The sequence below is a fragment of the Salvelinus sp. IW2-2015 genome, linkage group LG20, assembly GCF_002910315.2.
Source record: "Salvelinus sp. IW2-2015 linkage group LG20, ASM291031v2, whole genome shotgun sequence".
Taxonomy (NCBI): Eukaryota; Metazoa; Chordata; class Actinopteri; order Salmoniformes; family Salmonidae; genus Salvelinus; species Salvelinus sp. IW2-2015.
In genome coordinates, this window is record NC_036860.1 from 24607562 (window position 1) to 24632179 (window position 24618).

At 42.8% G+C, this 24618-nt stretch overlaps 1 pseudogene; it reads left to right on the plus strand.

Moving 5' to 3' along the window:
- The first annotated feature begins 1300 nt into the window (after window positions 1–1300).
- Window positions 1301–21907, plus strand: LOC111981482 (sodium- and chloride-dependent GABA transporter 2-like; annotated as a pseudogene).
- The last annotated feature ends 2711 nt before the right edge of the window (window positions 21908–24618 follow it).

Consider the following 24618-nt stretch of genomic DNA (forward strand, 5'->3'; position numbering starts at 1 on the left):
CTGTAAAGGACAATTTAATTTATATGAAATTTAAATATGGCAAGATATGTTTGGCAAATMAAGGGGTTTCATCACTTTTCGTTAGGTTTAATTAGCATTTTATCTGCACGTTTTCCTTGTCTTCCCGTGACAGATGATCAAATCCGAACGATTACTTGGATAGGCTTTTACAAAAGGGCCTACATGTTTTAATGATAATAATAATAACAARAATAATAATAAATATATGTATTTACATAAAACAACAAGTTATTTATTTACAAAAAAACTTGATTAATCACATATTATCTCATTTTTATGTCAAATTGCATAATAAGACAATGGACAGATTTGCCAATGTTGTCTACTAATGCGTTTGCCAACAACACAGATATGCATACCCCTGAAGACATACACCTTATGGAACGACGGGGACTGTGAAGAGACACACACACAAAGGCCCACGTACATTGTAATGGTGTTGTATGGTGGTATTATACATTTTGTATTGTAGATATGTAGTGGTGTAACAATGTTAAATGATGTACTGTTAAATATTTTGTTATATGTAAGTGCTTTAATGTGGTTGGACCCCAGGAAGAGTAGCTGCTGCCTTGGCATCAGCTAATGCGGATCCCTAATACATATAAATACAAATATGGTGATTCTCTCAGAATACACATAAAATGCACATACAAATGTATATTTGGAGTGTATAGCCAATATTGGGGACTGTGACATCGTTTCCCAGAAACAGAAACTAACATTCAATCTCGGTTCCCACTCTTTACCACAGCCACAAAGTCAAAATTGTCCATATCGTATAAATGCATGAAAACAAAAAGTGTGGTTAAAATCACATTTTACGAAGATAAATTGTAGAAATAGGTGGGCTTTATGACTCGCCCTATCTCTTCTCCCCTCTCTTTTCACTCGCACACACGCACGTGCACACGTTTACGAAACCACATATCTCTCTCTCTCTCTTTAAAAAAAATATATTTTTCTCTCTCTCTTTCTCTCTCTCTCTTTCTCTCTCTCTCTTTCTCTCTCTCTCTTTCTCTCTCTCTCTCTCTCTCACTCACACACTTATGAAACCACACTCCCTCAGCCCCCTCTCTCACCACTGCTCTTTCGATCTGCCAGTTTCATTCACACCTGAGATGATGACGATTGGTCCTGCACAGTTTTCCTCTAGTCCCACCCTTGACCCCATTTAGGACAGGATTGGTGGGTTTTGTTTACACACATATCCTGTCTATATAGCCTTCTGACCGTGCCAACGTCAGCTACAACTTCTCAAATCCAAGGAAAACTTTACTTACGCATCCTAAAAAGTATCGGGCACCACCATGAACTACAACGAGAAGAAAGACCCCAAACTGCAAATGATGCCCAGCACAGCCAATGGCCAAGCAAAACTAAAGGAGCTGGAAGCGCGGGGGAACTGGGGCAGTAAAGCCGAGTTCATTTTAACGGTGATGGGAGCTATAATTGGACCTGGAAACGTGTGGAGATTCCCTTACTTGTGTTACAAAAACGGAGGGGGTGAGTGAAAGCGGTCGTCACCCAGTTACCACAGCCACAAATTCATAACCCCACCTATTTCTACAATTTATCTTCTTAAAATCTGATTTTAAACCTAACCCTAAACTTAAATTAAGACCAAAAAGCACATTTTAGTTTTTATCGGAGCCCAAGCCAATTTTGACTTTGTGTCTGTGGTAACTAGTGGAATCCTTTGAAACTCTGATGTTGTCCAATAGTCGGTCATTAGATCGCATTAGAGCAATGCATTTGATAAACTGTGTGTAATTTCATTAACAGTGACATTTGCGCATGTCTTGAGTTACCTGTTTTTTCGTGTCTGGCAGGTGTGTTCTTCATTCCATATGTTTTGTTCTTGGTGACGTGCGGGATCCCGCTATTCTTCCTGGAGACTTCTCTGGGACAATACACCAGCCAGGGAGGAATAACATGCTGGAGGAAGATGTGTCCACTATTTGAGGGTAAACCTTTTTATGTTGGCGCATGGGGAAAATACTTATTTTCATACAGCGGTATGGCAGAAGGCACAGACCTGATCAGATTAGCTGCACCCCAGTACTAGCAGTGTTTATTAGAATTACATCATCTTCTTACTGTTCTACATTTCTTAAAATTAAAATGTCAGGAGATTATCATGTCATTGTTCGGTCCATCTCTCCAGTAATTTTGGCCTTGTATCTTTTTATCCTAACTATTCTGTAATTTACCCACAAAGGCCCATCGGTGCTCAAGAAAATGCCCAACGTATGCACGGGTTTCCCAAGTCAGGACCCCAATGAACGACGTACAACTTATTATATGCATTGTATGAACAGTAGAAAGTATAGCACACYAACTACAGTGTTGGTTTTGGACAAGTTAAACCCTACATTTAATCTACTTGTACGTTTTTATTAAATATATGTACTGCTACAACCATTTTGGGACAATTAAGATTTTCACAATCTGCATTAAAATGGTGCTGAGTGCTAAAACATGCTCTTTTCCACAGGTATGGGCTACGCCTGTAACCTTGTCATCTCATTCGGTGCCATCTCCTACATTGTGATCTTGGCATGGGCCTTTTTCTATCTCTTCTCCTCCTTCAGTGCAGAGCTACCCTGGGCAAGCTGCGGAAACTGGTGGAACACTGGTAAGAGACTCAAAGACTCAATCATGGACACTCTTACTGACAGTTGTGGCTGCTTTGCGTGATCTATTGTTGTCTCTGCCGTCTTGCCCTTTGTGCTGTTGTCTGTGCCCAATAACGTTTGTGTTGCTACCATGTTGTGCTGCTACCATGTTGTGTTGTTTACATGTTGTTGTCATGTTGTGTTGCTACCATGCTGTTGTCATGTGTTGCTGCCATGCTATGTTGTCTTAGGTCTCTCTTTGTGTAGTGTTGTGTTGCCTCTCTTGTCGTGATGTGTGTTTTGTCCTATATTTTTATTTCATTTATTTTTCTTTTCATTCCCAGCCCCCATCCCCACAGGAGGCATTTTGCCTTTTGGTAGGCCGACATTGTAAATTAGAATTTGTTCTTAACTGACTTGCCTAGTTTAAAAAAAGGAATAAATAAAAWAAAACGAGGCATGGGAAGAGGTCATAAGAGGCATGGGGAGGGGTCAACGAGTTTGAGTTACCAGTGTACAACATTAATTAACAACAAAGAGGGGCCATAACTGGCAGTTAACCAAAGAGAATTTGGTGGACCAWTCCTTTGTGATTATTACATTTGTTTAATCAAGTTTAAGCTGTTGTACCCTGTTATTTTATTACACTTTTTTAAAAACGTGTTATCTCATTACCATTAACTATTGCCAAAACAAGGATGATTTAGTACCAGGCCTTAAAGTTTGTGAACTAAAATTGTACTTTTTACCAAACTATATCTTACAATACTATACCATGATATGGGGAGGTACAGTGTAAGGAGGGTCAATCAAAAAGTTGAATTGTCAATTTCCAATGTGTGTTACATGTACCAAATCAACTTGTCTGCCCTAGACTCATGCATGGACTACAGCAAGCAGAATCTCAGCACCAACCTGGCATCAAGACAGAATGCCACACTACCAGTCATGGAGTTTTGGGAGTAAGCAGCCCCCCTTACTTCACGCACGTGACGTGTTGAGCAGGATTCCCAAACCTTCTCACCATCTCTCTCTCTCTCCTCTCTCAGGCGCAGGGTGCTGAACATTTCCGGGGGGATCGAGGAGATGGGCAGCGTCAGATGGGAGCTGGCGCTGTGTCTCCTTCTCGCCTGGGTCATCTGTTACTTCTGTGTCTGGAAGGGAATTAAGTCCACAGGCAAGGTGAGAATCAATGAATACTAACTGACCTCTATGAACATCCCCACTCTATTTCCACAGTGGCATTGTGTGTGATATCCAGTATCACACTATTGTAACTACTACACCTACTGGTTAGAATGTGGTATGGTTATTTGTATGTGCAGTACAAAAACAGATAGACATAGCAACTGATGTCCTTGAGCCTCATGCTTGGACCTTCCCAGCAAACATGACCCAATTAGCCCCATGTGGGTATTATGTGGGCACGGGCTAGCCCACGCCAAGCCCACACCAACCCAATATGGGCTAGCCCACACCAACCGATACTGATTAGCCCACACCAATCCCACATCAGCCCAACATGGACCCTGTTCTTTTTATGAATGGCTCTGCCCTGGTGTGAGTGGTCAGCTCCACTAAGACTCTGTTCAGCTCCACTCAGTTACATATCACCATTAGAGAACACACGGTGTCTGGCGGTGGCTGTAAAACATAATGACAAGTGAAGGCTGCCACGATTGCCGAGGCGACGTATGTATGGTACTCCATTCACTGTGTGAACAGCTCCAATCCAGTGTGAATGTCTGTTCCTTTTTTTTAATAAACAACTCCAACAGCATGAGAGACCCACAATGAGAGACCCACTGGGTGGTATCTGAAACATATTACGATGATCAAAAGAGTATGTATGTGTAATGCAACGTTATTAAGCATGGAATGTTAGACTTAAGTGCATGAAAGTGTGAATTCTGATTTTAAATTCAGGTAGCTTTGTGCTGAGCTGTTATTATCTCCAGAGGTTTTGTGAAAGTGTATGAAAGTAAGTATTCTTATTTTAAATCTATGTAGTTTTGTCCTTAAGTTGTTATTGTCTATTAATGTTCTGTATTATGTCATGTTTTATGTTTTGTGTGGAACCCATGTAGAGTAGTGGCTGCATTCATATGTCCAGAGAGGACATGTAAAAAATGTAAAAAAAAATAGTTCCCTGATTTTCCCTCATTATGTCGAGCTCACAACTCATTTATCTCACGATCACTACATAACAAAAGTTATTTTGTCGAAATCACAATATGTGTTTCTCGTGATCACGACATAACAAAAGTACCACGATTCATCCTTTCATTTGTTCAGATGTACGATAACTACATAATCAAGCAAGGAGCCCTGCGGCTGCATTAATCACAATACGGGGCATTTAAGCGCCGAACGATGCATGACAGGCATCTCCTTCTCCCAGGCCGCGTACCGCCCCCAAGACCATAGTCAATCACATGCAAGGAACAATGCAGCTAACTTGTCTAGTCTTGCGAGCTAGCRTGTTAGCTAGCTAGTTAGCTAGCAAGTTATCTATGCTGGTTGTTAGCTTGCATAACTGATATGTATGTAATTATAAGGGACACTTATTGTTTTGTGGATAATATTTACATTGTCCACAAAACATAAATGCCCCATGAAGGCTTAGATGCCACAAGTGCTCTTAGCTCGAGGTAAGGGACATTTTAGCGTGCTAACATTCTAATTTATAAACTGATAATGACTGCCAAACACAAATGAAGGCATGGTGTTAGCATTAAATGCACCAACCCTTAGTGTAGCAATCAATAAAAACATACACCGTTGTCTCTGCCGCCTTAGCCATATTGTCAATCTAGCATCAATGCGTTTACTCCTATTGATAGAGTTAATCTCATGATCTCGACAAAACAACTTTTGTCAAGCCGTGACCATGAGAAAATTATATTGTGATCTCGATAAAACAGCTTTTATGTCGTGATCATGAAATAAATAATCTCGACATGACAAGGGATTTTGCATTTTGTAAATAAAGTATTTCTGTTTTTTATTTTTAAAACATTTGCAAATATGTCTAAAATCCTGTTTTTGCTTTGTTATTATGGGATATTGTGTGTAGATTAATACATTTGATCCATTTTAGAATAAGGCTGTAATGTAACAAAATATGGAAAAAGTCAAGGGGTCTGAATACTTTCTGAATGCACTGRATGTCCTCTCTGGACTTCCGTATGGGAGTCCTAATAAAATACTTAATACAAAGCCCAGCTAGAAGAGGGGCTCATTGGAAGATTTGGGAGGCATGGTTTGCAAGTAATTATTTTTGCCTAACCGTAACTGAGTGTGTTGTTCCAGTTTGTGTTCTGTGTGGGCTGCCCAATTGTTTGTGCATGTGACATATGAGAAACTAAACAGTTTATTTTGTAAAAATATATGTATGATATTAACAACTTGGTTGTCTTTCTGAGTTCAATGTATCTCGTTCTCTAAAAAATACCTTTAAGCGTTGAAAATTATGCCATTCATGCATTGAACTAAATTGTAATAAATAAATACATTCCTTTTAAATAGCAAAGGCGCATCGGKCCAATGTGGGCAGCCTAAAAGGCCAATATGTRAGCCCGCATTGGGCCCACTTGGGTCGATGTGGGCATGTTTGCTGGGTTTTGTCTCACCCTTTAAGTCACTGAGAAAACCATATCACCTCAACATTAAAGATCCTGAGATTTGTTGTTGAGCCTTTTTTCTTTGAGAAAAAGTATTCTGTGAGCTATACAGCATATCTGCTTTTCTATCAACAGGTAAGTCTTACATATAAGTCTGTGTTGTCTGCGGTTGTGTTCATTTTGTAAGAATTTCTTGCCACAGCATTGTACATATCTGTAAGTTTATCTATAATAATGCACATTATGACTTGTTGTCTTACCCAATGATTTCACTCTGACTGCATATAGTCTCCACCAATTCAATATGACCATAACTCCCTCTACAAACTGACAGGGTTGTTTAGATTCCAATGTACTAAGTTATTCCTGTTATCTCTCCTGTCAGGCTGCTTACTTTACGGCCACATTCCCGTATGCCATGCTCCTGGTCCTGCTGATCCGCGGTGTCACTCTGCCTGGGGCCATAGACGGCATCATCTTTTACATTTACCCTGACATCTCTCGCCTCACAGACCCACAGGTAGACCTACAGTACATGGCTTGACACACACGCACACAGAAACACACACACCATCATTATAATAATCATCATCACCGGCGATCACTCGGGGTCGAGTATGATTGTTCTCCTGGTGGATCCTGCTTGTGGGTCTTCAGATGGCTGAAAATGCCAATCCGGGAGCCGCACATTTTGGTGCTGTGTGGGCAAGGTTGAGTAGTGGTGGTGTATGGTGGTTGGGCCTTCTTGAAGGAAAGTTTCTTCTTTCGAAGTTGCCGCTTGTTATATGCTGCACAGCGAAGATCTTCATAAGTGCTTATCCCTCATGGAGAGTTTTCCTCCATGTCGACCTGTCTTTTTACAGTGTCTTCCCAGCTTGAATATGTCTACGTGGCACTTTTTGAGGTTTGTTTTGATGTTATCCTCGTACCACTTATTTTGTCCGCCAGGGGCACTCTTTCCTTAGTTTAGTTGTGAGTACAGCACCTGTTTCAGGATGCAGGAGTTGGGCATCCTGACAAAATGGTCAGTCCATCTGAGCTGGTTTTGGGTGGTGGTGATGCTCTTCATGTTCGGGCCACCTCCAGGAAACTGGTGTTTGTGCGCTTGTCTTGAGAATGCTCCACTGGCACAGCTTAGATGGTGGTGTATTAAGTGTTGTATCAGTGTTATTTCCTGGTAGTTGCTGGTTGAAAATACAATACGTACTACACAGGACCTTCTGATGCCTGTTTGAATGGGCGTCAGTTTCGGTTTGCATGGTGATGGTTAATAGACCAATAACAAAGAGGGTTCCATACGTCTATGCAAATAACAGATTGTATTAAGTTCCCCCCTCCTCACTCAGACCACTCCCAGACAGTCTTAGCAAAATTCTTGCTTGAGAAATAGCTTTTTGCTAAAAAAGCTATTTTTGTCTATTTTATTTTATATTTATTTATTATAAAATAAAATAAATCACCCCTTTTTTCTACCCAAATTCATGGTATCCAATTGTTACAGTCTTGTCTCATCGCTGCAACTCCCATAAGGCGAAGGTTGAGAGCCATGCGTCCTCCGAAACACAACCCAACCAAGCCGCACTGCTTCTTGACACAATGCCCATCCAACCCGGAAGCCAGCTGCACCACTGTGTTGGAGGAAACACCTGGCGACCGTGTCAGCGTGCACTGCGCCCGGCCCGCCACAGGAGTTGCTAGTGCGCGATGAGACAAGGATATCCCTGCCGGCCAAACCCTCCCTAACCCGGATGACGCTGGGCCAATTGTGCGTCGCCCCATGGGCCTCCCGGTCGTGGCCGGCTGCGACAGAGCCTGGACTTGAACCCAGAATCTCTAGTGGCACAGCTAGCACTGCGATGCAGTGCCTTAGACCACTGCGCCACCCAGGAGGCCATATTTTTGTCCATTTTAATTAAACTATTACAGTAAGGTACTTAATTGTTACCCAGAAATGGTTTGATATTGATATACAGTTAAAAGAAAAACAGCTGCATTGGACCTTTAAGGTTAAAGAGTCTTGCCGTCTATTCTGTACAGGATTGGACTCACTGAGGCAGATTTTGGCCTGTGAGGTAGAGGATGGCAGCGATGAAGTTAGAGGAAAGGGTGTGTGCAATGATGCTGCCCTGTTTTTCTCAAGTTAAACCTTGAAGGGTTCCGTTTCAGTGCCACTGTTACTGAGCACTGTTGCTGACATGTCATACAGCAGTTGCAGTATTCTGGTGAATTTGTCAGGGTAGCCCATTTTTTTACATAATCAGCATGATGGTTCACAGAGTCAACGGCTTTTGTAAAGTCTATACAGTGGTTGCTTCTTGCAGTTGCCACACAGTGAAAAATCATGTCCATGGTGTCTCTGTTGGGCGAAAGCCACACTGACATTCTGGGAGGATTTCTTCTGACAGGGAAAAGAGTCAGTTGCCCAGTATGCTGCAAAGTGTTTTTCTGGTGGTCGACATGAGGGTGATGCCTCCCACGTGTCCAGCAAAAAATTGTGACGATTAGGGTGTCCCTGAGTTTTGCAGGGATTTCCTCCTCGTCCCAGATCTTTAAGAGCAAGGCATGTACTGTATGTGATCTAGGAGATCTGGCCTACCTTCCTTTAGGATTTCCGCTGGAATCCTATCAGGACCAGTGGCCTTGTTGTTCCTCATCTTCCTGATGGCATCTTGCACCTCCTGCAGGCTGGGTGGTTATCCCATGTCCTCCTTTGTARTTCACTCTCAACCGCCCTCTCAACCGTTGTTTTTCTGTTGAGGAGCTCTTTGAAGTAGTCTTTCCAACGGGATTGGATGGATTCGTCATTCTTTAGCAGKTTTAGCCCACCTTTGGAGCGGATTGGGTTTAGGCCGCGGTAACTGGGTCCACATACCACCTTCATGGAGTCGAAAAAGCCTCCGGAACCTCCAGAGTCTGCCAGTTGCTGGATCTCCAGGGCCTTTTCTGTCCATTTGTTCTTTAGTTCCTTCTTCCCCCTGGCGTGAGTTTCTCTTCAGGCTTTGCAGTTGATGTCGTTCTGCCAGACGCAGGAGGTTCTCCACTTGGTGTTAATGAGCTGTTCTATTTCTGAGTCCTTCTCATCATTAGGGTGTTCTTGCAGGTGTTGAGGATGGTGGACTTGATCATGCTCCACTGTGTTTCAGTATCCTCGTATTCTTTGGGCAGTTTTGCACTGAGAACAGACTGGAGGTGTTGCCGTTTGGTGGCGTCACCCAGACTTTCGATGTCAAGCCTTTTGCCGGCTCAGCACACACACACACACACACACACACACACACACACACACACACACACACACACACACACACACACACACACACACACACACACACACACAGAATCATAAATATCCCATGAATTAATGCTATGTGTAATATGCTATTCATCCCATCTAAGGTGTGGATGGATGCAGGCACACAGATTTTTCTTCTCCTATGCTATCAGCTTGGGCTTCCTCACATCCCTGGGCAGCTACAACAGTTACAACAACGACTGCTACAAGTGAGTCACTGGCATAGGGATGTATAGAGGACACACATGCCACAAACCTGACTTTTTTAGCATGGGCAGCACCATTGAAGTATTTCAGCATTTTAAATTAGTCAACCGGATGGGACTTCCTATGTGGGATCACAGGTCAGTAGGAGGGATCAGCCAATGACGTATACTCCTGAGCAAACATTCCTGCACTACAGGTGGCAGTAAATCACCAACCTTAGAGCTGCCCATGCTCTCACAGAAGCAATACGTACAAAGACAAGGGGTGTGCCCTCTTTCCAACTCTATGGTCTCCGGAGTGTCAGTGAAACCCACCCCCAGTCTGACTGCTTGACACTGATTAAAAAGAAAGACTGCAGATTTATAGGATTACGAGACTTTGGGAATCACTCGCAAGTTATAAAGTATCTCCAGGCCAAAGATAGATCACTATTTCCCCTAACATGTACTTTGGTATTTTTATCCCCAGGGACTGTTTTTACCTGTGTCTTCTWAACAGTGGCACCAGCATTGTGTCAGGCTTCGCAATCTTCTCTGTTTTGGGCTTCTTGACCTATGAACAGGGGTTGTCCATTGAAGAGGTGGCTCAGTCAGGTAAATATTGATACTGTAACAGACAAGAGAGATGGATTTTACCATTAGAATGTTTGACATTATTCCATAGAAGATCATAATGCCGTAAAAGCCAAAGGTCACAGATAGTTCACACCAAATTCATCCACCATGACTGTGAAAACTTCTTATAGTAACTCATCTTCTTAAATAAAAAACGTTTATTTGGTTTCTATATGTGACCGACCACCTCGATTTGGTCCTATGTAGCAACATTTGAAATGGATAGAAACTCAGAGCTACAAAATGGCATATCATACACTACAGTTGAGGAACAATGGGAAAGTAATTCTGCTTTGAAAGTATTTGTAACCCCACTTTTGAGAAAATGGCCCTTGAATCTTTTTGGTACACCTACTGGAGAGCTCTTCTTTGTCTACACCTTTTCAGCATCGTTCACACCCTCTTAAGCCTTAGCCCCACCCATCTCTTTAAGGATTCACATGTGAGGCCATGTGCTAAACAGAGTGAGTAAGATAGTGTAGTAAACAACCAAAGATGTCAAGACTAAAAGTGGTGAAAGTAAGAGCCTACAATAAGGAAAAACTCCAGGTAAAAATACAATTTATCTAGTCCTTGGCCTATATCCTAATCTGACTTTGGTGCAGGTCATGTTGTTCTTCACATTACCGTTTCTAGTAAACACACACTATATCAAATAAAATCTAAGTTTATTTGTCACATGCACAGGATACAGAAGGTATAAACGGTACAGTGAATTTGTTACATGCATATATGCATTGTAGCAATATCAAAAATAGAAAGTGTCCAGATAAAAAATATTGTATAAATATGTTATCATTATTAGAAGATGCTTGATGTGTCATAAATAATTGCTATAGACACCCCCCAGCCACATCTAGCTAACTGGATGGGACACTATTGTCTAGACACATACACATGTTCATGAAATACAATAGATGGCCGTAATCACCCCCAGACACACCTGGCTAACTTGATGGGTCATGTAGCTAGCTCGCTAGCTAGCGAAAGAATAAACCATAATCCCAACCCATACTACTAGATATACTGATTGTCATAGCTAGCCACCAAGCATGAAATGCTGTGGTATGAATCTGCAAGTAGCTAAAGCTAACCAACTAGGTCCAATGTTTTTTTTAAATATATTTTTATTTCACCTTTATTTAACCAGGTAGGCAAGTTGAGAACAAGTTCTCATTTACAATTGTGACCTGGCCAAGATAAAGCAAAGCAGGTCGACACATACAACAACACAGAGTTACACATGGAGTAAAACAAACATACAGTCAATAATACAGCAGAAAAATAAGTCTATATACAATGTGAGCAAATGAGGTGAGATAAGGGAGGTAAAGGCAAAAAAAGGCCATGGTGGCGAAGTAAATACAATATAGCAAGTAAAACACTGGAATGGTAGATTTGCAGTGGAAGAATGTGCAAAATAGAAATAATAGGGTGCAAAGGAGCAAAATAAATACAGTAGGGGAAGAGGTAGTAGTTTGGGCAAAATTATAGATGGGCTATGTACAGGTGCAGTAATCTGAGAGCTGCTCTGACAGTTGGTGCTTAAAGCTAGTGAGGGAGATAAGTGTTTCCAGTTTCAGAGATTTTTGTAGTTCGTTCCAGTCATTGGCAGCAGAGAACTGGAAGGAGAGGCGGCCAAATGAGGAATTGGTTTTGGGGGTGACCAGAGAGATATAACTGCTGGAGCGCGTGCTACAGGTGGGTGCTGCTATGGTGACCAGRGAGCTGAGATAAGGSGGGYCTTTACCTAGCAGYGWCTTGTAGATGACCTGGAGCCAGTGGGTTTGGCGACGAGTATGAAGCGAGGGCCAGCCAACGAGAGRGTACAGGTCGCAGTGGTGGGTAGTATATGGGGCTTTGGTGACAAAACGGATGGCACTGTGATAGACTGCATCCAATTTYTTGAGTAGYGTYTTGGAGGCTATTTTGTAAATGACATCGCCGAAGTCGAGGATCGGTAGGATGGTCAGTTTTACGAGGGTATGTTTGGCAGCATGAGTGAAGGATACTTTGTTGCGAAATAGGACGCCAATTCTAGATTTAACTTTGGATTGGAGATTCTTGATGTGAGTCTGGAAGGAGACTTTACAGTCTAACCAGACACCTAGGTATTTGTAGTTGTCCACATATTCTAAGTCAGAACCGTCCAGAGTAGTGATGCTGGACGGGCGGGCAGGTGCAGGCAGCGATTGGTTGAATATTATGCATTTAGTTTTACTTGTATTTAAGAGCAGTTGGAGGCCACGGAAGGAGTGTTGTATGGCGTTGAAGCTCATCTGGAGGGTTGTTAACAGTGTCCAAAGATGGGCCAGAAGTATACAGAATGATGTCGTCTGCGTAGAGGTGGATCAGAGACTCACCAGCAGCCAGAGCGACATCATTGATGTATACAGAGAAGAGAGTCGGCCCAAGAATTGAACCCTGTGGCACCCCCATAGAGACTGCCAGAGGCCCGGACAACAGGCCCTCCGATTTGACACACTGAACTCTATCAGAGAAGTAGTTGGTGAACCAGGCGAGGCAATCATTTGAGAAACCAAGGCTCTTGAGTCTGCCGATGAGGATGTGGTAATTGACAGAGTCGAAAGCCTTGGCCAGGTCAATGAATACAGCTGCACAGTATTGTTTCTTATCGATGGCGGTTAAGATATCGTTTAGGACCTTGAGCGTGGCTGAGGTGCACCCATGACCAGCTCTGAAACCAGATTGCATAGCGGAGAAGGTGTGGTGGGATTCGAAATGGTCGTTAATCTGTTTGTTGACTTGGTTTTCGAAGACCTTAGAAAGGCAGGGTAGGATAGATATAGGTCTGTAGCAGTTTGGGTCAAGAGTGCCCCATCCTTTGAAGAGGGTAGCTAGCTAGCTAACATTAGGCTATAACTAGCAATGCAAATGTATTTCTGAGATACAAATAAAAGGACTACACAGATCATACACGTAACGTTAGCTAGCGAGCTATGTTCGCTAGTTAGCGAACAGTACGCTTTAACTTGCAATTAAAGTGACTTTCTGGCAAAATTAGAAACGTATAATACCTGAAAATGTAGCTCTTACCCGTATCCATGGATGAACACTTCACAGCAGACTGGAACCCCTTTAACTGCATTTTGTGTCAAGTCACTCCAGTCACTCCAGTTCACACTGACCATTTTGGGACAAGACTTGTCACAAAGCCACTGACCATTTTTCCCGGGAGAAGGAAATGGTTTTGGGTGGTTAATCTCTGTAAATCTTGGCAACCGGGTTCCCGCCATTCATCCCTAGTGAGCATGCCTACATGCATATGTGTGTGTGTGTGTACGTTACATGTACATACTGGGCAAGGCCAGGCAAGGGTGAGGTCAGGTTTAGTCCATGTGTTCAGTCAGTGTGTGCAGTTATGTGTAGTCAGCGTGCACTGTAGTGACACACATTGCACAGTGTGCAGTGATTGAGTGTACTCAGTCAGTGTGCAGTGATTGAGTGTACTCAGTCAGTGTGCAGTGATTGAGTGTACTCAGTCAGTGTGCCTATCTTTGTACAGGTCCTGGGCTGGCATTTATTGTGTATCCTCGAGCAGTAGCCATGATGCCCATGCCTCAGATCTGGTCTGCCTGTTTCTTCATCATGATCATCCTTCTGGGTCTGGATAGCCAGGTAAGTGTCCCTCTTTCTCCCATGCACACTGAAGATTTTTCTAACCACATGAACTTAGTCATTGTCAACTGTTTGTCAAACATGGTTTAACAGGCCTGGGCTTAAATTCCGTTTCAATTCAGGAATGAAGTCAACTCCAATTGTATTTTATTTACATTTACATTTAAGTCATTTAGCAGACGCTCTTATCCAGAGCGACTTACAAATTGGTGCATTCACCTTATGATATCCAGTGGAACAACCACTTTACAATAGTGCATCTAACTCTTTTAAGGGGGGGGGGGGGGTTAGAAGGATTACTTTTCCTATCCTAGGTATTCCTTAAAGAGGTGGGGTTTCAGGTGTCTCCGGAAGGTGGTGATTGACTCCGCTGACCTGGCGTCGTGAGGGAGTTTGTTCCACCATTGGGGTGCCAGAGCAGCGAACAGTTTTGACTGGGCTGAGCGGGAACTGTACTTCCTCAGAGGTAGGGAGGCGAGCAGGCCAGAGGTGGATGAACGCAGTGCCCTTGTTTGGGTGTAGGGCCTGATCAGAGCCTGAAGGTACGGAGGTGCCGTTCCCCTCACAGCTCCGTAGGCAAGCACCATGGTCTTGTAGCGGATGCGAGCTTCAACTGGAAGCCAGTGGAGAGAGCGGAGGAGCGGGGTGACGTGAGAGAACTTGGGAAGGTTGAACACCAGACGGGCTGCGGCGTTCTGGATGAGTTGTAGGGGTTTAATGGCACAGGCAGGGAGCCCAGCAACAGCGAGTTGCAGTAATCCAGATGGGAGATGACAAGTGCCTGGATTAGGACCTGCGCCGCTTCCTGTGTGAGGCAGGGTCGTACTCTGCAAATGTTGTAGAGCATGAACCTACAGGAACGGGTCACCGCCTTGATGTTAGTTGAGAATGACAGGGTGTTGTCCAGGATCACGCCAAGGTTCTTAGCACTCTGGGAGGAGGACACAATGGAGTTGTCAACCGTGATGGGAGATCATGGAACGGGCAGTCCTTCCCCGGGAGGAAGAGCAGCTCCGTCTTGCCGAGGTTCAGCTTGAGGTGGTGATCCGTCATCCACACTGATATGTCTGCCAGACATGCAGAGATGCGATTCGCCACCTGGTTATCAGAAGGGGGAAAGGAGAAGATTAATTGTGTGTCGTCTGCATAGCAATGATATGAGAGACCATGTGAGGATATGACAGAGCAAGTGACTTGGTGTATAGCGAGAATAGGAGAGGGCCTAGAACAGAGCCCTGGGGGACACCAGTGGTGAGAGCACGTGGTGCGGAGACAGATTCTCGCCACGCCACCTGGTAGGAACGACCTGTCAGGTAGGACGCAATCCAAGTGTGGGCCGCGCCGGAGATGCCCAACTCGGAGGGGTGGAGAGGAGGATCTGATGGTTCACAGTATCAAAGGCAGCCGATAGGTCTAGAAGGATGAGAGCAGAGGAGAGAGAGTTAGCTTTAGCAGTGCGGAGCGCCTCCGTGACACAGAGAAGAGCAGTCTAGTTGAATGACTAGTCTTGAAACCTGACTGATTTGGATCAAGAAGGTCATTCTGAGAGAGATAGCAGGAGAGCTGGCCAGGACGGCACGTTCAAGAGTTTTGGAGAGAAAAGAAAGAAGGGATACTGGTCTGTAGTTGTTGACATCGGAGGGATCGAGTGTAGGTTTTTTCAGAAGGGGTGCAACTCTCGCTCTCTTGAAGACGGAAGGGACGTAGCCAGCGGTCAAGGATGAGTTGATGAGCGAGGTGAGGTAAGGGAGAAGGTCTCCGGAAATGGTCTGGAGAAGAGAGGAGGGGATAGGGTCAAGCGGGCAGGTTGTTGGGCGGCCGGCCGTCACAAGACGTGAGATTTCATCTGGAGAGAGAGGGGAGAAAGAGGTCAAAGCACAGGGTAGGGCAGTGTAAGCAGAACCAGCGGTGTCGTTTGACTTAGCAAACGAGGATCGGATGTCGTCGACCTTCTTTTCAATGTGTTTACATTTTTCAATGAGAAAATTGAAGTTTATGTCCTGACTTGAAATGGAATTGACCATAACCCTAATGGACAAACTTAAACTGTACATCTAATCTCGCTCTCCCTCTCTTTCTCCCCTCTCCCTCTCTAGTTTGTTGGGCTGGAGTGTTTGATGACATCTGTTGTGGATCTGTTCCCTACCTATCTGCGCCGTGAGTTCAGGAGAGAGCTGCTGTTGCTGGCTATCTGCACAATATGCTTCATACTGGGGCTTGCCCTGGTCACAGAGGTAAGAGACCAATGCATCACCCATACTGTTTGTCTATGACTAGTGCCCACTGTTTTACCAGGGGTCGTATTCATAAAGCGTCTCAGAGAAGGAGTGCTGATCTAGGGATCATAAACTGATCCAAGATACAGGCCCTTGTCAGGTAATGTTCTTGAACATTCCCAAACTGTACGCATACACCCACACATGTTGTTTGTTGGTATATAAGGTTTGGGAGTAGTGACTATAAGTGTGTATAGGTACAATGCATTCGCAAAGTTTTCAAGTCCCTTGACTTGTTCTACATTTTGTTATGTTAGAGCCTTATTCTAAAATTGATTAAATTGTTTTTTTCCCTCATCAATCTACACACAATACCCCAATACCCCATAAAAACAGGTTTTTAGAAATTGTACATATTAATTATAAATAAATAAAAACTGAAATATCACATTTACGTACAGTAAGTATTCAGACACTTTACTCAGTACTTTGTTGAAGCACCTTTGGCAGCAATTACAGCCTTGAGTCTTCTTGGGTATGACGCTCCAAGCTTGGACACCTGTATTTGGGGAGTTTCTCACATTCTTCTCTGCAGATCCTCACAAGCTCTGTCAGGTTGGATGAGGAGCATTGCTGCACAGCTATTTTCAGGTCTCCAGAGATATTTGATCGGGTTCAAGTCCGGGCTCTGGCTGGGCCACTCAAGGACATTCGGAGACCTTTCCGGAAGCCACTCCTGCATTGTCTTGGCTGTGTGCTTAGGGTCGTTGTCCTGTTGGAAGGTGAACCTTCGCCCTAGTCTGAGGTCCTGAGCGCTCTGGAGCAGGTTTACATCAAAGATCTCTCTGTACTTTGCTCTGTTCATCTTTCCCTCGATCCTGACTAGGCTTCCACTCCTTGCCGCTGAAAAACATCTCCACAGCATGATGCTGCCACCACCATGCTTGACCGTAGGGATGGTGCCAGGTTTCCTCCAGATGTGACGCTAGGCATTCAGGCCAAAGAGTTCAATCTTGGTTTCATCAGACCAGAGAAGAGTCCTTTATGTGCCTTTTGGCAAACTCCAAGCAGGCTGTTATGTGCTTTTTTACTGAGGAGTGGCTTCCGTCTGGTCACTCTACCATAAAGGCCTGATTGGTGGAGTACTGCAGAAAAGGTTGTCCTTCTGGAAGGATCTCCCATCTCCACGGAGGAACTCTTGAGCTTTGGAGCTCTCCCTCAATTGCTCAGTTTGGCCGGGCGACCAGCTCTAGAAAGTGTCTTGGTGGTTCCAAACTTGTTCCATTTAAGAATGATGGAGGCCACTGTGTTCTTTGGGACTTTCAATACTCCAGAAGTGTGTTGGTACCCTTCCGAGATCTGTGCTTTTAAACAATCCTGTCTCGGAGCTCTACGTACAACCTTCGACCTCATGGCTTGGTTTTTGCACTGTCAACTGTGGGACCTTATATAGACAGGTGTGTGCCTTTCCAAATCATGTCCAATCAATTGCATTTCCAACAGGTGGACTCCAATCAAGTTGTAGAAACATCTCAAGGATGATCAATGGAAACAGAATGCACCTGAGCTCAATTTCGAGTCTCATAGCAATGGGTCTGAATCCTTATGTAAATGAGACATTTCTGTTTTGATTTGAATAAATGAGCAAAAATGTCTAAAACCCTGTTTTCACTTTGTCATTATGTGGTATTGTGTGTAGATTAATGAGGATTTAACTTTTTTTAATACATTTTAGAATACAGCTGTAACGTAACAAAATGTGGAGAAAAAAAAACATTGGGTATGTTGAAGTGTTGTGTTTGGTGTGGGTGAAGTCATGACAAGGTTTTGTTTTTACTCCAGGGAGGGATATACCTGCTTCAGCTACTAGACCACCATGTGTGCAGTGGGACCACCCTGCTACTGCTTGCCTTTTGTCAGTCTGTCTGCATCGCCTGGGTCTATGGTGAGTCGTACACTGCCTATAGGTCATAGCAATGTACTCACTTTAGAATAACTGTCTGAAGGCAATAGGGAATTCAACCAATGGTGACATGGTGATTTGTGACTTTTTGTGATGTGCCCCCCTTGAACTATAGGTGCTGAACGTTTCTATGGTAACATCAGTGATATGATTGGCTACAGACCTCTACCTTTGATGAAGTACTGCTGGCTCTACATCACTCCTACAGTATGCGCAGTAAGGATTCAGTAATCAAAGGGCTAATATTAATACTATGCATGCCAGTATCACTTCTTGTTTTCATAAGAAACATTAATGTGTTGGTAATTCCAAATTGTATGCCTAGTCAACTGTCGTGGAAATTCAACACCAGGGACACCTGAAGTCAATATTAAATGAATAATTCTTTATTATCAGCAAGCTGGAGAGTTTCCAACAAACGTAGTGCACCATAGTACAAGTCGGTCGGGAGCTCTGCCGGGACAGTCCCGTTGGTTCTCTTATATACTGCATTCATACAGCACACAGCGCTGACACACACACTTACCCCACCAGACATGCTGCCAGGGGTCTTTTCACAGTCTCCAGGTCCAGAACAAATTCAAGGAAACGTACAGTATTATACAGAGCCATGAGTGCATGGAACTCCCTTCAATCGTATATAGCGCAAGGGAACAGAGAACCTGGTTTCAAAAAAAAAAGTAACACCTCACAGCACAATGCATCTCCCCCATGTGACCTACTTGTTGTGTGTATGTACTGACATGTATGTGTAGCTGATAGATTCACACACACACACACACACACTACATGTTAATGTTTTTAAATGTATGTCAATTGTAAAGTCTTTTGTCTGTAATGTCTTTTTCATCATGTGTTGGACCCCAGTAAGACTAGCTGTCTCCATTGGCGTCTGCTAATGGGGATCCTAATAAATCAAAACACTGTCTCACTGTCTTGTCTCTGTTTCCGTACACCTCACTCTGTATCTCTCTTTCTGCTTCCCTCTCTAACACACACACAGTCTTGCCTCAGGTCAGATCTCTATGTTGAGAGAATTGCATGTTAATTTCATTTTGTAATGAGTTGCTTTTCTCTCCCAAACCATAGGCTACCTTCATCTTCTCCATAGTCAAGTACTCACCATTGAAGTTCAGCAACACATATGTTTATCCTGTCTGGGCTAACATCATTGGCTGGTTCATTGCCACTATCTCCCTCTCCTTCATCCCGCTATGGATGGTCTACAAAATGGCCAACGGCAATGGAACCCTGCGCCAGGTGAGCTCAAGTCAAGACATTTCAACATCTTTAGACAGGTTTGTCTTGTTTAGGTTAGACTAGTTTATAGTCACATTCTTTCACATGCGCTTCTATTATGATCCTGCAAGATTATTTTCCTGCTGTGAGAAGCAGGGTCAAATTAAGATCCAAATCTGTAACAGAACAGAACTCAAACCAGTTGGATATGTCAGTAATAGTGATTCGTCAAGCTACACAAATATGACACAAAGATGTTGGGGCTGTCAATTAAATTCTTCATATAATTCACATACAATGTTTCTTATCATGGAGTGTAAATAATTGTAATCAACAACTTGAAACTTATGGAAACACAGAATACGTTTTCAGTTGTGTCTGCTATTTCAGATCCTCAATTTAAGTTGTTTTCTTTCTCCCATCTATCTGAGCTGTTATTTGTCACCCGTCTCATGTTCGATAATAACAGTTTATTCTCTTTATACTTCTCAGCGGTTCTCTGTGCTCTGTCGGCCTGTAGACGACCTCCCCGTGAACCACACATGCAAAACAGATGTCCCTCTTTATCTGGCGACCTCAGACGTTGTCAGCTCCAGCATGGAGCTGAAGCCTCTCTCCTTCACAACGGGGGATGAGAACGCGCTGTGAACTCTCACAGACTATCAGAGAGAGATGTACATCTTTAGTCCATCGGCGGTGCAAATGTATAATATATTGCACATGCAAAAAATACACGTTTGTTTGTGCTTAGTCTTGTCACGTTCTGACCTTAGTTCTTTTGTTATTTCTTTGTTTTAGTATGGTCAGGGCGTGAGTTGGGTGGGTTATCTATGTTCGTTTTTCTATGTTGGTTTTTGCGTTTGGCCTGGTATGATTCTCAATCAGAGGCAGGTGTCGTTAGTTGTTTCTGATTGAGAATCATACTTAGGTAGCCTTTTTCCACCTGTGTTTCGTGGGTGTTTATTTTCTGTGTCTGTGTGTTCAACACGGAACTGTTTCGGTTATTTCACGTATTGTTTTGTTTCAGTGTTCGATTGTTTTAATATAGAGCATGAACACGTACCACGCTGCGCATTGGTCCTCCGATCCTTACTACTCCTCCTCGTCTGAGGAGGAGGAAGACAGCCGTTACAAGTCTTTACATTGTGCTTAGTCTTTACAGAAACAGCCACCCTATTCACCCACACATACCTTGTTGGATTTTAGTTTGACGTTTGTCTATACAGAGTGATGTGGAGAACACAGACTCAGAGTCATGTATAGCATCTCTGAATGCAGCCTTTACCTGCACTGCAATGCATCACTGGGACATCGTGCTCCTTTTGTAACCTGGTCCCAAATCTGTGAGTGCTCTTGTTGACTCCATTGCTGTCAATGTCATGCCAAAAATTCCATTAGGCATGAGAGCAGAAACAGACTGGCACACAACCATTTTGTGGAACAAATTAAGCAAGGGGACTAAAGATATGTGTGTGAAATGATGTATTGAAAAACTGAAAATAAGAAATGACCTCATATATAGTGGATTAGATTATATGAAAAAACATTATCTGGGTTCACACAGCACATATGAAATCGGAAAACTCAACTTTTCAGGCTTTATAATAGCACTTCCTCTTCATTTAGTTTTGACCTCTTCTATCCTCCCTTTGTTTATCTGTGTGCACACAAGTGTACGTCAATGCGTGGGCGATTGCCTGTGCGTGTGTATATGTTGGTGTTTATGTGCTGCAGATAAAATTAAAATATTCTGTAGTATGTATAGAGGAACAGTGATTCTTGGTCCAAATATTTTATTACTCTGTCTTCTACAATGTATTTGTATTTTAAATAAATAATGCGGATCTTGCAGAGATGTTGAGACACGTTTCAATGTTTATCAAATCAATCACATAAACTACTCTATGGACTACCCCCTAACAATATAATGCTCGACAATTACTGTAAAAAAAGAAAAAATGCCACACAGTTCAAATGTCAGCTTGGTATTGTTGGCATCTTGTCCTGCTTCACTGCACAAATACTTGAAAGGTGCTTTTGTGTGATTCAGTGGGTCCCTCCCCCAGGTGGCCAGCTGAGACCAAGGAGAGTAACAATGGGGAAATGTGCAGGAATGTGTAGGTAAACTGAGGGGAGAATCCATCCTGGCTCCAGTCTCAGTCCATCTGGGACGAAGAGCATCTTCTCCTGAACTCCTGTCCATGGGCCCGCACCCATTTATTGGCAACTAAAACCAGGGATGAAATAAGAGTCAAGTTCTGTGCATTTCATTTTTTGGGATCTCTAATTTACCCATTATTTTATTTAATTATCTTATCACTTTATACCATTTTCCCTTTATTATGTACTGATCAGCTGATAGGTTGTTTTCCCATCTGACTGTAATGCTGATGTTATGGCTCAAGTTTTCTCTGTACCCTTCTGCTTTAAAGTACCATCAATGTACTCTACTTGTATTTGAATACTTTGGTTTTGGTTATTACATCTCAATATGTCTATTATTGATTCTGTTGATATTATATGGATCATTAAGTCTTCATTTCAATAAAATTGTTATAAAAAGTGATGAGATATTGTCTTTTGTCATTACAGATAACGATTTTCAACCTTTTTTCCGATGTAATTGTCCATACTATGAGGCATAGGTTTTGATGGGAACTTACCCCATTTATTGCCCACAAACACAGGGCATGCAGCGTGTAAGGTCCTAGCGTCCTCCTCTCCATTCTGCAAAAGGTTGTACCACAGCACCGCTGAACCCTATAGCAGATTACACAGGTAACAATGAGTGCACGGATATACCTCAAACCAGATCTACAAGCACTACTCACATGTTTTACTGGCTTAGGGCAGAGATGCACAGCTCCAGTGCTCATTAAGGACCACCTATAGTGTATGAGACTGATTTCTACCTGAGAAACTAGGTACATGCACTGTCCTGCCAATCAGTAGCATTAATCAACCAGTTCAGGGCCAGGGAAAACCATAAAGCAGAACTGCGGGCCTGAGTTGTGCATCGCTGGCTTTTGGACAATGCACATGGACACCTATAGTGTTTAACGTTGCTGTCACTAATGTCGTGACTTTACTTTCATTAATCTGATGACTGTTATTCATCGAATCAACTAACTATGTTGAATTGTTACCAGATTAAATTAATCACGTAACAATTAACTCATTAGGAATTTGGGGCACCACGAGAGCGGTTGTTTAAAGAGTTACCATCTTTAACCATCACATCTATAAAACAGTCAATGTATTAATCATAACCTCTTATCATATTATCATTCTGAACAGTCATAACCTACAGCATCTGCAAAAACCCCAGCCTTACTTATGATTCAGTACTACAGAAATTGGTTTAATTATTTATTTATTAGCTAACTTAATGATAACACAGGATAACATACACACTTAATACATCAGGAAAAGGTCCCTAGCGGCATTGAGAGGGAGAGAAAGAAACACTTATCGTTGATAGATTTTAGAAACTATTCTCACTGTAATTATATACTTTGCACACGAACCACCACCCGTTTGGAGTAAGAAATCATTAATGTATTTACGTGTTAATGCCTTCGGTCGCCATTTATCTATGAGATATTACTTTTTCTTTGCAACTCTGCCAAGAAGGCCAGCATCCTGGAGTCGCCTCTTCACTGTTGACGTTGAGACTGGTGTTTTGCTGGTACTATTTAATGAAGCTGCCAGTTGAGGACTTGTGAGGCATCCGTTTCTCTAACTAGACACTCTAATGTACTTGTTCTCTTGCTCAGTTGTGCACCGGGGCCTCCCACTCCTCTTTCTATTCTGGTTAGAACCAGTTTGTGCTGTTCTGTGAAGGGAGTACTACACAGCGTTGTTCGAGATCTTCAGTTTCTTGGCAATTTCTCACATGGAATAGCCTTCCTTTTCTTAGAACAAGAATATACTGATAAGTTTCAGAAGAAAGTCCTTTGTTTCTGGCCAGTTTGTAATCGACCCCACAAATGCTGATGCTCCAGATACTCAACTAGTCTAAAGAAGGCCAATTTTATTGCTTCTTCAAACAGAACTACAGTTTTCAGCTGTGCTAACATAATTGCAAAAGGGTTTTCTAATGATCAATTAGCCTTTTAAAATGATAAACCTGGATTAGCTAACACAATGTGCCATTGGAACACAGGAGTGATGATTGCTGGTAATGGGCCTCTGTACGCTTACGTAGATATTCCATAAAAAAATCTGCCATTTCCAGCTACAATAGTCATTTAGAACATTAACAATGTCTACACTGCATTTCAATTTGATGTTATTTTAATGGCCAAAAAATATGTTTTTCTTACAAAAACAATGACATTTCTAAGTGACCCCAAACTTTTGAACGGTGGTTTATATATTTTTCTTGCTTTGCCCAATAAAGCACAATAATGATTCATCTTACAGAAATCATCAAGCAATTGTGACCATTGAATGATCAATTTAGGTATATTGCTATCAGGAGAAAATTACTAGGAAAAGGACTATTCATAGGAGGCTTAAATTGCAATTGTCTGATTTACCAGAGTGATTATACATTAAATGTTCCTAGACGTACTGTTCCCAGTTTGGTCTCACCTGACACATCCACTGTAATGATTTGCAGTTGTCTGTATATGTCCTGTGTAACGGCGTTCCTCCTCCTCATCCGAAGAGGAGGAGCAGTGATTAAACCAAAATGCAGCGTCTTGATATGACATGATTTATTTAAGTAAAGACGAAAACACGAACTTCACTTGAAACTAAACAAAACAACAAACGGAGTAGAACGAACCTGAACATAAAGAACTTACATAACACGAAGAACTCACGAACAGGAAAATGACTACACAAAACGACGAACGAACGAAACAGTCCCGTATGGTGCAAACAAACACAGACACAGGAGACAACCACCCACAACAATCAAAGTGAAAACACCTACCTTAATATGATTCTCAATCAGAGGAGATGAAAACCACCTGCCTCTAATTGAGAACCATATCAGGTACCCAAAACCAACATAGAAACAGAAAACATAGACTGCCCACCCACTCTAACGTCCTGACCAACTAACACATACAAAAACTAACAGAAAACAGGTCAGGAACGTGACATAACCCCCCCCCCTTAAGGTGCGAACTCCGGGCGCACCAGCACAAAGTTTAGGGGAGGGTCTGGGTGGGCAT